The 13485-nt window shown below is 55.6% G+C and overlaps 1 long non-coding RNA gene across 1 annotated transcript in view; it reads left to right on the top strand.

Annotated features, from left to right (window-relative positions):
* LOC144934038 (uncharacterized) overlaps positions 1–13278 on the top strand; it is a 59972-nt gene extending 46694 nt beyond the window's left edge. Inside the window, exon 4 of the long non-coding RNA XR_013637126.1 lies at positions 13144–13278. This is a non-coding gene — a long non-coding RNA (uncharacterized LOC144934038). The remainder of the gene's footprint in view (positions 1–13143) is intronic.
* Positions 13279–13485: the final 207 nt, after the last annotated feature.

Here is a 13485-nt window from a genome sequence, read left to right as displayed (position 1 = left end):
AAACCAGGAGAGAGGAGAGACGCACGCGTGCACGCGTCAAAGTCTAGGTGTGTGTGTGTATGTGTGCGCGTGTGTGTGTAGGTGTGCGCGTGTGAGTCTAGGCGTGTGTGCGTGCGCGCGTGTGAGTCTAGGTGTGTGTGCGCGCGCGCGTGTGAGTCTAGGTGTGTGTGCGCGCGTGTGTGAGTGTAGGTGTGCGCGTGTGAGTGGTGTGTGTGTGCGCGCGCCTGTGAGTGTAGGTGTGTGTGCGCGCGTGTGCGCGTGTGTGTGCGTGTGGGGGCAAGTGCTGTTAGCGAGCACCTATGAAGGCCGGCACGGCACACGAGGGTGTGGGTGGCCAGCACCACGCCCGACCGCCTTTGTCCCCCCATATCACACCAGGTACTCATTTGATGCTCAGTCGACCTAGGGGAGGCCCATGACCGGTTCAGATAATCGTCACTGGTGTTGGCCGTGAGCGGGAATAGAACTCGGGTCGCTGGGTTCGTAGCGCAGCGCGCTAACCGCTGCACCACACACCCAGTATCCAGCACACGCGTGCACACGCGTGTTCATTCACGCGTACATACTGCGCACACAGGCGTAGGAACATGTGTGTGTGTATACGTGGTAGTGCACACGTACAACATTTTCACGGCGCCTTTGGCTGGCTGGCTGGGTGGGTTTCGGGCTTGCGAGCGCCGCCGCCGCTGCGCTGAGGTGTAACGAGGGGTTAAATTAATCAGCGCGCCGCCACGCACAGCAATAACGCGCGCCGCGCCGTAATAAAGAATTCACGCGGGAAGGCGTCAGTGAAGGCGGGGGCGGTGGCGGTGGAGGGGGTGGTGGAGGGGGTGGTGGAGGGGGTGGGGGTGGAGGGGGTGGAGGGGCTTGCGGCGGCGAGGGAGAAGAAAGAGGGGGGTGGTAGGGGGTGGCGGATGCGGAGGTTGCGGCGGCGGTGGCGAGAGGGAAGGACGAGGCGGATGGGGTGGAGGGGGTGATGGAGGGGGGGGTGATGGAGAGAGAGGGGTGATGGGCAGAAGGGGTGATGGGGAGAAGGGCTGTTGGGGGCGCGGGATTTCAATCGTTTGGAAAATGGCTCAAGGGGGTGGTTTGGTTTGGGCTTGGGTTCGTACGGAGGGAGGATGGGGGGAGGGAGGGCGGGAGGAGGGGGGAGGGGCTGCACGTAGATAAGTGAAGCGGCGTGCGTGTAAATCTGCCGTGTGATTAGGGTGCCGCCAGAGCGTGCGGCGAGGTTCCGCTGTGAAAAAGCGCAGCCCATCTCGCGCTCTCTCCCCCCCCTCTCACTCCCTCTCGCTCTTTCTGTGTCTCTTCTCGCTCTCCCCTCTTGCGCTCTTGTTCTCTCTCCGCTCCCCTTTCTCCTCTGTATCGTTCTCTCGCTCTCCTATGCCTCTCTCCCTTCTCTCGCGCTCAGCTCTCCTCTTTCCCGGCTCCGGCGTCTTTTTGAACTCTCGTCCGCGCCTCCTCCACTCTCCTCTTTTCCGGCCTTTTGTGTTCTCTCTCTCTCCGCGCGCGCTCATCTCGCTCAACGTTTATTAATTCGCCAGCTCCCACGTGTGTCCGCGATCTCCACCCCCGCCGCCCTCCATCTCGCACCCCCCCCCCTCTCGCGCTCCCGCAGCTGCTCCCCCTGCGATCTCTCTCCTTCTCGGCCGATTTCACGAACGCTTCCTCTCCTCGCGTCTCCTCCTCCTCCTCTCACCTCTCATTCTGCCTTCCCCCGTCCCACGCCGTTGTCACTTCTCTCCCTCTCGTCTCTCTCCCGCCTCTCCTTTCTCGCTGCCTCCCCCGTCACTCATCGCCGAAAAAAGACTCGACAATTTACACGGCATCAACACCGAAACGTCGACATTCATAGAAGACTCGACACGCACACACGTGGGACATTCGACGCCTGAGATTTCGCTGTGAGCCCGACCAAGTGGCTCACGCGGGCTATAATGGCCGTGTAGGAGCGCGCAGGCTGTTTCAATCAGCCATCGGCATTGTCCCAGGCATTCTTACAGCCCAGCCACTCGCAATATGCAGTCACTTAAACTGCCCAGCTACGAACACGGGCGCCGCGGTGACGAGATTTGAACTCCCCGCATGGGATGCAGGAGGTGGCGGGTTCGATCCCTGTATATTTGGAGTTTGTAGATCTCGCTCCCCGTGGCCGTGTGGATTTTTTTTCCTGGTCCTCCGGTTTTTCTCTCTACATTTAGAATGAAAACGCGTTTAGAGTGTGTGGCTCTGCTATACATTTAATTTGTGACCAGGTCGCTTCTGAAAAAGAGCTATATAGCTCAACGGGCCTTACCCGGTAAAATAAAAACTACCATTGCCCAGCTACGAGCATTGCTCAGGTACGAGCATTGCCCATCCACGCGAATCACGCGGACACTCTCACTGCCCAGTCACGCGCGCGCTCTCGCGGTCGCAGGCACCTTTGTATCGCGACCTCGCCTGGGGTCAAACCCGTGGCCACCGACGGCCCGAGCAGCAGGAGGAGGGAAAAAGCGCTCTCATTTCAGAGTGGCGCGGCCTCGTTTTGATCCCCGCATTCACAAGGTCCCCACTCGGGGGGAGGGGGGGGCATCAGACCGGAGCGCCGTGACCCGGCCGTGAGAGAGCGACTCTTTTACACCCCCCAGCCCCCCCGCCCCAGTCCCCCGAGCCCCCACCCCTGTCAACCCCTCCCCCGAGCCCCGCCCCCCGCCCCCTGCCACAGAAGAGGCGAGTGACTCCGTGAGCTGCTGGGATCGCAGTCAGCGCAGGTGGAGGATGGAGGCTCGGAGCCGGTAACGCTGAACCGTCTCGGTTCGACTCCCTGCTCGGTCGCGAACGCCAGCCTCTTCATGATTAATTACGTAGTTGATTACATCGACACATATATAAAGATAAAAACGCAACCTTCGCGCTAACCCAGAGTGGTGAAGTATGGTCAAATTCACGTCCAGGACCCGCACGCCTCGGGGAACCCTTCATCCAGCAGAGGTGAACAGCTCGTGGCTAAGAGGCTCCAAGTTGGTTCCATGGAACCAGGCGAGAACCCCAGGGGTACCAGGATGGAAGCTTCGTTTGCGAGAGTGAGCCGAGTCGCTAAAATCACAAAAAAAATTCATACCGCAATTCGGCAAATAGCAATCAATGCAAAAAAACCAACTACGTCACGTGATACATTGAGTATACAGTCAGATAGATTTGCAGGTAGGTGTAGAAAGATCTATTCTTTACATATACTAAGGGACGTACTACTACTATGTATAGTATGTACCCATACAAGGACAACAGAAAATCGCCGTACAGTCTAACGCTCCGTACGAGGTGCTTATTCAAGGCTGAGTCGACCTGGGGGAGGCCCAGGAACGGTTCAGAATATTCCTCACTGATGTTGGCCGTGAGCCGGAATCGGACTCAAGACCAGTGCGCTAACCGCTGCGCCACCGCTCCCCCACTCGTGTGCACTCACCGACCGATCACGGACCACACCCGTGCACTTGTCCGCCCCTCTGGAGAAAGAGGTGGGATGAGGGTGGGGGCAGGGAGCGTGGGGGGGGTCAGAGAGAGGTCAGACGGGCGGGGGAGGGGCTGGATGGTGAGGGGCTTCGCCACTTAACTGAGCATCAGCACAGCTTTGTCTGAAAATCCCGTGACCTGCGTCTGCCTCTGTCAATCATCGATCGCCCATCCACACTCATTCACCCCGAGTCTGATGATGCCCCCCTCCCCCGCAGTGCCCCTCCCCCTGGCACCTCCAACGCCCAAAGACAAAACTAAAGGTGAACCGTATAAACGTAACAAACTGTTGGGCAAATGCCGTTAGTATACATGTTGAACTTCTTTCGCACCGTACGTAGCCACATCCCTCTCGACCCGGGTTTCATTGGATCTGACGACGGGAGACTCGGCTACCCCAACTATCCCTCCACAGGGGGACACATGATGCAGTAACAGGTGACGTTTCGGGCAATGGCCCTTCGTCAGAGCAGAACAAGGACCAACGTCCTAAACGTCGGCCATGACCTTCAGGGTCAGAGTGTTATGGACGAGCGTGTTGACTTGTGTTCTCTAATGTTGACTGCCTGTGCACCACTGCGAACGCAACAGCAGCTGCAGCAGCATCACAGAGCAATGTGGTGTCAATGTATTTCACCCACCAGGGGAGGTACACGTGGATCCCAGAGCACACGCGAGTTCCAGGCGTCGGCATTGTTTGCGCGCGAATCATTGCGCCACCACTCGCTTCAGGGGGGTGGGGTTTGGAGGATGGGGGGGGGCATGGATTGATTATCATCAGCGACTTCAGTAAGCGCGGCTCTTGTCGCCACTTTCAGGGCCCCCGCCGTCGAGAAGTCATCGTGACGTCACTCTCTGTGACGTGTAGAGTCGCGGTGACGTCACTGGAGTGCGTAGCTGACCCTGAAGCTGGTTGCTGATGTTGTTGTTGATGTTGTTGTTTCACCCCCCAAGGTTTGGGGAAACCGTGACCCCCTCCCCCTCTAACTCCAACCCGATCCCCGACCCACAAGCAACTCCCTTCATGCGCCGTAGCGAAACGTTGGCCAAATGAATCGGGAGCAGGAGTCTCTTGAGCAAAGCGTCTTGTGACTCGGTAAATTGTTGTTGTTGTATTCCGAATAAAGGGCAGTGTTTGATTGCAATCATGATGACCGCTGCTGATTGTGAGCAGGGGTGGCGGGGAGGAGTCGGAGTGGAGGGACACGAAGAGGGTGCAGACGGGAAGAGGAGAGTGGGATGATGAGGGGTGAGCTGAGTCGAGAGAGAGAGATGGAGAGGGCAGAGAGAGTGTCAGGGGAAGAGAGTTGGGGGTGTGGGGGAGAGTGGGGGGAGAGTGGAGCGTGTGTGGGGATGTGAGGGCCCCAGGGGTAACGGCGAGAAGTTTGAGGGGTGACAGGGGTCGTGGGGAGGAGAGGCGGAGGAGAAACGGGAGCGTGAGAGGAGAGTAGCAGCAGCAGCAGCAGGAGGAGGGAAGAGAGACGAAAAGGTGCAGAGGATGAAGAATGTGACGATCGGGGGAGGGGTGGGGGGAGATAGGAGGACGCGTGGAGCGTGAGTCGAGTGCGGGAGACATCGTGACGAGGAGGAGTGATTCCATAAACGAAGAAGGAGCGGACAGCTCTCAGCGGGAGACGCAGGGAAGAGGATGGCGGGCGACGAGTGAGAAGAACGCGAGCAGCGCGTGGAGGAGGAGGAGGGAGACAGCTCAGGGAATGTCGGAGCGATACACAGCGAGGGGGAAGGAGGCGAACAGAAAAAATGTGCGGGCGGCTTGGCAGCGCTCCAAACCTCGCCACAGCCATTCCTCGCTCGATTAAAAAAAAAGAGAGAGAGTTGGGGAGGAGGGGAGCGAGAGAGTGGAGAGAGGAGGGAGGGAGGGGAAAGAGGAGAATTTTTTTGCTAAGGCGGAGCGTGCAGCGCGAACCCCCGCGGGGGAAACACAATCCCAGGCCGGCCAAACGCGATTATTTTTAAAGCTTCCAAAAGCCTTTCATCCCGCCCGGGCGCTTCATCACGCGTCGGAGCCGCCGCGCCAATGCCACGACCCGGCGGCGTACCCCCCCCCCCCACACGCCCCCCGCCCCCTCATCCACCCCCAACACCCCCCCCCCCCACTAAAAAAAACACAGCCAGCGAGTCACACACAACAGTGGTACAGAGAGCCAGGGAGTTACACAGAGCCAGTGGTACAGAGAGCCAGGGAGTCACACCCAGCCAGTGGTACAGAGAGCCAGCGAGTCACACAGAGCCAGTGGTACAGAGAGCAGTGGTACACAGAGCAGTGGTACACAGAGCCAGCGAGTCACACCCAGCCAGTGGTACAGAGAGCAGTGGTACACAGAGCAGTGGTACTCAGAGCCAGCGAGTCACACAGAGCCAGCGAGTCACACCCAGCCAGTGGTACAGAGAGCCAGGGAGTCACACAGAGCCAGTGGTACAGAGAGCCAGCGAGACGTGGAGCAAGCCACTCAGACCAGCAGGCACACGGACAATCGGCGAGACGCGGAGATCGCCACGCGAACCGATTACACAGCGGCTCACGAGAGCTCACAAGGGGGACACGGAGCCATCCACGTCGCACGGCCATTCAGTCTCACAGAGTCAGCCAGCCAGAATCTCACAGCCAGCCAGCTAGAATCTCACAGCCAGCCAGTCAGAATCTCACAGCCAGCCAGCTAGAATCTCACAGCCAGCCAGCCAGAATCTCACAGACAGCCAGCTAGAATATCAGAGCCAGCCAGCTAGAATCTCAGAGCCAGCCAGCTAGAATCCCAGAGTCAGCCAGCCAGAATCTCAGAGCCAGCCAGCTAGAATCTCAGAGCCAGCCAGCTAGAATCTCACAGACAGCCAGCTAGAATCTCAGAGCCAGCCAGCTAGAATCTCAGAGCCAGCCAGCTAGAATCCCAGAGTCAGCCAGCCAGAATCTCAGAGCCAGCCAGCTAGAATCTCAGAGTCAGCCAGCTAGAATCCCAGAGCCAGCCAGCTAGAATCTCAGAGCCAGCCAGCTAGAATCTCAGAGCCAGCCAGCTAGAATCTCAGAGCCAGCCAGCTATAATCTCAGAGCCAGCCAGCTAGAATCTCAGAGCCAGCCAGCTAGAATCCCAGAGCAAGCCAGCTAGAATCTCAGAGCCAGCCAGCTATAATATCAGAGCCAGCCAGCTAGAATCCCAGAGCCAGCCAGCTAGAATCTCAGAGCTAGCCAACCAGAATCCCAGAGTCAGCTAGAATCCCAGAGCCAGCCAGCTAGAATCTCAGAGTCAGCCAGCTAGAATCTCAGAGCCAGCCAGCTAGAATCTCAGAGCCAGCCAGCTAGAATCCCAGAGCCAGCCAGCTAGAATCTCAGAGCTAGCCAACTAGAATCCCAGAGCCAGCCAGCTAGAATCTCAGGGCCAGCTAGAATCTCAGAGCCAGCCAGCTAGAATCTCAGAGTCAGCCAGCTAGAATCTCAGAGCCAGCCAGGAAGAATCCCAGAGTCAGCCAGCTAGAATCTCAGAGTCAGCCAGCTAGAATCTCAGAGCCAGCCAGCTAGAATCCCAGAGACAGCCAGCTAGAATCTCAGAGCCAGCCAGCTAGAATCTCAGAGCCAGCCAGCTAGAATCTCAGAGCCAGCCAGCTAGAATCCCAGAGCCAGCCAGCTAGAATCTCAGAGCCAGCCAGCTATAATCTCAGAGTCAGCCAGCTAGAATCTCAGAGTCAGCCAGCCAGAATCTCAGAGCCAGCCAGCTAGAATCTCAGAGTCAGCCAGCTAGAATCTCAGAGCCAACCAGCTAGAATCTCAGAGCCAGCCAGCTAGAATCTCAGAGCCAGCCAGCTAGAATCTCAGAGCCAGCCAGCTAGAATCTCAGAGCCAGCGAGCTAGAATCCCAGAGCCAGCCCGCCAGAATCTCAGAGCCAGCCAGCTAGAATCTCAGAGCCAGCCAGCTAGAATCTCAGAGCCAGCCAGCTAGAATCTCAGAGCCAGCCAGCTAGAATCTCAGAGCTAGCCAGCCAGAATCTCAGAGCCAGCCAGCTAGAATCCCAGAGCCAGCCAGCTAGAATCTCAGAGCCAGCTAGAATCTCAGAGTCAGCCAGCCAGAATCTCAGAGCCAGCCAGCTAGAATCTCAGAGCCAGCCAGCTAGAATCTCAGAGCCAGCTAGAATCCCAGAGCCAGCCAGCTAGAATCTCAGAGCCAGCTAGAATCTCAGAGCCAGCCAGCTAGAATTTCAGTCAGCCAGCTAGAATCTCAGAGCCAGCTAGAATCTCAGAGCCAGCCAGCCAGAATCCCAGAGCCACCTAGAATCTCAGAGCCAGCCAGCCAGAATCCCAGAGCCAGCTAGAATCTCAGAGCCAGCCAGCTAGAATCTCAGAGTCAGCCAGCTAGAATCTCAGAGCCAGCCAGCTAGAATCTCAGAGCCAGCTAGAATCTCAGAGCCAGCCAGCTAGAATCTCAGAGCCAGTCAGCTAGAATCTCAGAGCCAGCCAGCTAGAATCTCAGAGTCAGCCAGCTAGAATCTCAGAGCCAGCCAGCTATAATCTCAGAGTCAGCCAGCTAGAATCTCACAGCCAGCCAGCTAGAATCCCAGAGTCAGTCAGCTAGAATCTCACAGCCAGCTAGAATCTCAGAGCCAGCCAGCCAGAATCCCAGAGCCAGCTATAATCTCAGAGCCAGCCAGCTAGAATCTCAGAGCCAGCCAGCTAAAATCTCAGAGCCAGCCAGCTAGAATCTCAGAGCCAGCCAGCTAAAATCTCAGAGCCAGCCAGCTAGAATCTCAGAGTCAGCCAGCTATAATCTCAGAGCCAGCCAGCTAGAATCCCAGAGTCAGCCAGCTAGAATCTCAGAGCCAGCCAGCTAGAATCTCAGAGCCAGCCAGCTAGAATCCCAGAGCCAGCTAGAATCCCAGAGCCAGCCAGCTAGAATCTCAGAGCCAGCCAGCTAGAATCTCAGAGCCAGCCAGCCAGAATCTCAGAGCCAGCCAACTAGAATCTCAGAGCCAGCCAGCTAGAATCTCAGAGCCAGCCAGCTAGAATCTCAGAGCCATCTAGAATCTCAGAGCCAGCCAGCTAGAATCTCACAGCCAGCTAGAATCTCAGAGCCAGCTAGAATCTCAGAGCCAGCTAGAATCTCAGAGTCAGCCAGCTAGAATCTCAGAGCCAGCTAGAATCTCAGAGCCAGCTAGAATCTCAGAGCCAGCTAGAATCTCAGAGCCAGCCAGCTAGAACCTCAGAGCCAGCCAGCTAAAATCTCAGAGCCAGCTAGAATCCTAGAGCCAGCCAGCTAGAATCTCAGAGCCAGCCAGCTAGAATCTCAGAGCCAGACAGCTAGAATCTGAGAGCCAGCCAACTAGAATCTCAGAGCCAGCCAGCTAGAATCTCAGAGCCAGCCAGCTAGAATCTCAGAGCCAGCCAGCTAGAATCTCAGAACCAGTCAGTTACACATAGTTAGTCAGTCACACAGAGTTAGTCAGTTACACAGAGTTAGTCAGTTACACAGAGTTAATCAGTCACACAAAGTTAGTCAGTCACTCAGAGTTAGTCAGTTACACAGAGTTAGTCAGTCACACAGAGTTAGTCAGTTATACAGAGTTAGTCAGTTACACAGAGTTAGTCAGTCACACAGAGTTTTGCTTGCACTGAATGAATGCTGCTGAAATTATGCACTCCCAGAAGGCCGTGGGGCGGCTGGCAGGTTAAGTGAAATGAAAGACATTTATGTGTTTTACGTGGAGATAACAGATAGGTGATGTATCTTTCCAGCCAGTCACACAGTTAGCCAGTGACACCGACAGCAAGTAATAGAGCAGCAGCGATATGCGGTGGTGGAACTTGACCACCACAGTAAGATGCACGCTGAGTTCGATTCCCGACTCGGGCACCATGCTCTGTGGAGTCTGTATGGTCTCCCTCTGCGTTGCATCGGGTTCTCTGGCTACCTCTCATAGATAATATATGTGACGACTTGTATTGGTAAACACATTCCAAATGCTGAAAAAAATACTCGCTAATTATTAAATTGGTATCACACACAGCAACAAAAAAAGGTGGCAGGATCCTCCTGAAAAATCGCCTTGAGACTCAATGAGGCTTTCAAGCGTAATAATAATACTACTACTCACACAAGACGTGGCAGTGAGTTAATAGCCGACGAGGCAGGCAGCCAAGCAGACAGTCACACGGCCTGGAAGCCAAACGGCTCAACCGGCCACACACGCACAGTCACACACACAGCCAGACGTCACACACACATACACACACACACGCACACACACATACACATACACGCACACACACACAAGCACAGTCACACATACATACACACACATACACACACACAAGCACAGTCACACACACGCACACACACACGCACTCACACACACGCACACACGCGCACACACGCACACACGCGCACACACACGCACACACATGCACACACGAACACGCAAACACACGCACACACACACACAAGCACAGTCACACACACACAAGCACAGTCACACATACATACACACATACACACACACAAGCACAGTCACACACACGCACACACACACACGCACTCACACACACGCACACACGCGCACACACGCACACACGCGCACACACACGCACACACATGCACACACGAACACGCAAACACACGCACACACACACACAAGCACAGTCACACACACGCACACACACGCACTCACACACACAAGCACACACGCGCACACACACGCACCCCGCCAGAAATCCCAGCTGCGCAGCTCACAACCCAAACCACAAATTCAACCGAGCACAGAGCCAGACACACACACTCACCCAGCCGCTGAACCAAGGAGCTACAGAACCACCCACCCAGCTCCCACACCGCTACCCCCCCGGCCCCGCCCCCCCGCCGCCCCCCGGCTCACGCGAGTCTCCCTCGCGTCTCTTTTCGCCCTGAAGCGAAATTCGCGCGCGGCCGCGGAACTCGCGGATTTTGGCAGCGGAGGGGGGGGGCAGCGGGGCCCGCGCCCGCGGAAACTGCACGCGGACTCACACACACACACCTACACACACACCTACACACACACCTACACACACACACCTACACACACACACACACCTACACACACAGCTACACACACACACACACCTACACACACAACTACACACACACACCTACACACACACACCTACACACACCTACACACACACACACCTACACACACACCTACACACACACCTACACACACACACCTACACACACACACACCTACACACACCTACACACACACATCTACACACACACCTACACACACACCTACACACCTACACACACACACCTATACACACACACCTACACACACCTACACACACACACACACACCTACCGATACACACCTACCGATACACACACACGCCTACTGATACACACACGCACACCTACCGATACACCAATACCAATACCCGTCATTAGCCATTAAGTGTTGGTAACGTCACCACGGCGCTTGTACCAGGCTAGGTGCGCCTTGAGGCCACGTGAACTATCGAAGGATCGGTGGCAGCAGGCCAACGGACAGACCCAGGTGCCATCGGTTGCTTGACCACCGGGATGACTGGCAGATGCACCACCTGTGATCCCCACTGTGCCAACTTGCTGCGTTTTCTGCGTCCGTTTCTCCGCACGAAGTTGTGAGCGTCGCTCCTCCCCAATTATGTTATTTCGAGAGGGCGACTGCTTCCAACTGCCCAGTAGCAGCGTCCTTCACGAACCTCCTTCATTGAGGCCGATCTTGACACCACTGGTACCAGTCATCGGAAGTCCACTCAGCTCCACATCCTCCTGTACCACATCAATTCCATCTCTTCTCTATCCCGTGCCGCGACAGTTTATCCCCCTCTATCCGGCCAAACAAGCAGCTTGGGCATGCGGTGGCTGGGTACGCAGGGCTACATCATTCAGCCAATGCAGCCTTGACCGCCGGAGGAGCTCACTGATGGGGAATGTGTCCAGATCTATCAAGGATCTGTGAGCTCCTCACATAATCCAGCCTAGTTAAACCCAGGATGGATCATAGGCAAGCCAGTCTGAATGTTTCTAACCGGAGCAGATGTTCCATTAGAGGGATCCATGTTTCACAAGCATAGAGAAGGGAGGGCATTACTGTAGCCGAGAAGAACCTGGAGCGTCTTGATGAACAATAGCTTCCACAAAAAATGCTGCCCGATTGATACAGTGAGACCTACGCTGGTTGTAAGCACACTGCCCAGGTATGGTAACCTATCCACTCTCTCCACAACTGCCCCATCAACAATGGGGACTTGAGGGCGTGGAGCGTTTGATGACACAACATTTCTCAGACAGGTGCTGAGTCTTGGTGGGGCTGATGGTAGTTGCACGCTCCAGTCTCAGCAGCCGGGCCTCCAACTCCTTCTGTGAGTGAGCAGCAATTACCAGACCATCAGCATGCATAACATGGTTGCCCAAAATTGAGTCATCCCTCGACTGCACCGGGCATCGATCAGCCTCCCATTATATCTGTACCAGATGGAAATTCATTCGGCGCAGACATGGAAAGCTTCTCGAGCTACGTAATCCGAATATATGATAATAGGTGTTTACCCTTTTTTCTGCCAGAAAAAAGGGGAAAAACCTATGATCATATTTTGGGACTGGCAAAGGAGATCCCATCAAAATAGATGTTAAATAATGTGGGAGCCAGAGGACATCCCTGTTGCACCCGGCCACGTAGTTTTACCGGGTTGTTAAATATTGGGAGCAGAGTCAGGGACCCCAAAGTACGAACACCCAGAGCCCTGGCCTATTGATGCTATCATAGGCCTCGACTAGGTCAATAAAGTAGAGATGTAGGTCTTGTTATAATTCCCTACCCCCTCTGCTGTAGCAGACGACAGATAACAACATTGCGTCTATGCAGGACCGCCCTGGCCTGAAACTACATTGTGGCTCGCAAGCCTTTCCTCAGCGTGCCTGGCAAGGCGGTGTTGAATAATCTTTGCCATTACGTTACCTGGAACACTGAGGAGGGAGATGCCCCGCTAGTTGCTACAATCTGTGCGGTCCCACTTTTTTATATGAATGGGCATCATTCCAATCCTGTGGAACCCGTCCTGTGGACCAGACACAAAGACAAAGAGACCTACATACACACACACACCTACAGATGCACAGGCACACACCTACATACACCTACAGATACACAGACACACACCTACATATATACACACACACCTACAGATACACACACCTACATATATACACACACACATACAGATACACACACATACCTACAGATACACAGACACACACCTACATATAAACACACATCTACAGATACACACACACTACAACAACAACAGCAACCGCCATTCGCCACTAAGTGGTGGTGACGTCACCACGACGCTTGTGCCAGGCTATGTGCACGTTGAGGCCACGTGAAGTGTCGAACGCCCGCTGGCAGGAGGTCACGGGGCAGACCCAGCAGGTGCCACGGGTCGACTAACTGAGATAACTGCGCTAACTTGACGTGCTTTAGACCCCCGGCGCTCCGCTCGTTGTTGTGAGCGTCGTTTTAAGACGGATCATCATCTCCCACCTGCGCCTCCCTTTCCCCTCCCTCCCTCCCACCCCTGACCCCTCCCCTTCCTTCACTCCTCCCTCCACCCCCCGGCTAACGTCGCAGGTGTTGGGGTCACGTGGCGCCTCGTCTGTCCGCACCGGTGGGGACGCCCGAGTTGGATTCTCCTTCGGGGAAGTGGGAGTGGGGGGGTAGAGCGGTGTCACCCCCGCCCCCTCCGGCTCCCCCCTCCCCACATCACGCAACGAAGTTCCCACGGCTATACTCACACGTGACACAACACACTTATATACAAGGACAAAGATCACCTGTATCGCCTTAACAGACTGCTGGGGCAAGTACTATGAACGGACAACTATGAAGGCCAGAACGGTACACGAAGGGGTTGGTGGCCGGGACCACATCCGGCCGCCTTTGTGTCCCTGGTGGCGATGTTTACACACCACA

The sequence above is a fragment of the Lampetra fluviatilis genome, chromosome 9 (genome assembly GCF_964198595.1).
Source record: "Lampetra fluviatilis chromosome 9, kcLamFluv1.1, whole genome shotgun sequence".
In the NCBI taxonomy this organism is placed as follows: Eukaryota; Metazoa; Chordata; class Hyperoartia; order Petromyzontiformes; family Petromyzontidae; genus Lampetra; species Lampetra fluviatilis.
The sequence above is the reverse complement of the archived record's forward strand: the minus strand, read 5'-3'. Positions and strand labels throughout refer to the sequence as shown.